We start from the raw sequence: 2,093 nt of genomic DNA on the forward strand, positions 1-2,093 counted from the left end.
GGGGTGTGGCTACCTCTCTCCTCTACACTATATATAGGAGGGAGGGAAGGCATGGCGCCCTAGGGAAAATCCCTAGGGTTGGCTGGCGGCCCAAGAGGAGGAGTCCTCCTCTGATTGGGGGATGGAGGCGCAAGGAGGAATCCTCCTCCAATTTGGACTCCATCCCCTCCTCACACTTCGATGCATAGGCCCATTGGGGTTGTCTACCCAGCCCACCAGGGGCTGGTGTGCTACCTCTTAGGCCTATGTGGCCCGCCCGGGTGGGTGGCCCCTCCCGATGAACCCCCAAAACCCATTCGTCACTCCCGGTACTTGACCAGCAGTGCCTGAAACTTTTACGGAACCCATATACCTCTTTTCTGTATATTAATCTTCGTCTCCGGACCTTTCCGAAACTCCTCATGATGTCCGGCATCTCATCCGGGACTTCGGACAACCTTCGGTCACCAGCATACATAATTCAACTATGCCGAAACGTCACCGAACCTTAAGTGTGTAGACCATATGGGTTCGAGAACTATGTAGACATGACCGAGACACACTCCGGTTAATAACCAATAGCAGTACTTGGATGCTCATATTGGTTCCCACATATTCTATGAAGATCTCTATCGGTTGAACCTCTATGTCAAGTATTCAGTTAATCCCGTATTTGGTTCCCTTTGTCCATCGGTATGTTACTTGCCTGAGATTCGATCGGTGGTATCTCAATACCTAGTTCAATATCGTTATCGACAAATCTCTTTACTCGTTTCATAATAAAATATTACATGACTAACTCCTTAGTCACATTGCTTGCAAGCTTCTTCTGATGTTGCATTACCGAGTGGGCCTTAGAGATACCTCTCCGTCATACGAGTGACAAATCCCAGTCTCGATCCATGCCAACCCAACAAACACCCTCGGAGATACCTGTAGAGAACCTTTATAGTCACTCAGTTACGTTGTGACGTTTGATACACACAAGGAATTCCTACGGTGTCTGGGAGTTGCATGATCTCATGGTCATAAGAACTGATACTAGACATGCATAAAAATAGCAATAAACTAACACGGTCATATGCTACGTTCATAGTTTGGGTCTTGTCCATCACATCATTCTCCTAATGATGTGAACCCATTATCAAATGACTACTCATGTCTATGGCTAGGAAACCTTGACCATCTTTGATCAACGAGCTAGTCCATTAGAGGCTCACTAGGGACAGTGTGTTGTCTATGTATCCACACATGTGTTTCAGTTTCCAATCAATACAATTTTAGAATGTATAATAAACAATTGTCTTGAACAAGGAAATATAATAATAACTATTTTATTATTACCTCTAGGGCATATTTCCAACAGTCTCCCACTTGCACTAGAGTCAATAATCTAGCTCACATCTCTATGTGATTAACATTGTAATGAATCTAACACCCATACAGTTCTGGTGTTGATCATGTTTCGCTCGTGGAAGAGGCTTAGTCAACAGGTATGCAACATTCAGATCTGTGTGCGCTTTGCAAATATTTATGATCTCCTCCTTTATGTAATCGTGGATGGAATTAAAGCATCGGTTTATGTGTCTGATCCTCTTGTGAAACCTTGGTTCCTTGGCCAGAGCAATGGCACCAATGTAGACACGGAACAGATTCATTGGATCCAGTGCACTAGGCACAACTCCAAGATCTATCATGAACTCCTTCACCCGTACACCTTATTTAGTCACCTCTGAGGCAGCTATATACTCTGCTTTGTATGTAGAATCAGCTACCACGCTTTGCTTGGAACTACACCAGCTTACCCCCCCCCCCATTGAAAATATATATGTATCCGGTTTGCACTTAGAGTCATCCAGATCAGTGTCAAAGCTTACATCGACGTAACCCTTTTACGGCGAGCTCTTGATCACCTCCATATACGAGAAACATTTCCTTAGTCCTTTTCAGGTACTTCACAATATTGTTGACCATTGTCCAGTGTTCCATTCTAGGTAATTCATGTTGGAAATATGCCCTAGAGGCAATCATAAATTAGTTATTATTATATTTCTTTTTTCATGATAATCGTTTATTATCCATGCTATAATTGTATTGATTGGAAACACAAATAC

The sequence above is a fragment of the Hordeum vulgare genome, chromosome 2H (genome assembly GCF_904849725.1).
Source record: "Hordeum vulgare subsp. vulgare chromosome 2H, MorexV3_pseudomolecules_assembly, whole genome shotgun sequence".
Classification (NCBI taxonomy): domain Eukaryota; kingdom Viridiplantae; phylum Streptophyta; class Magnoliopsida; order Poales; family Poaceae; genus Hordeum; species Hordeum vulgare.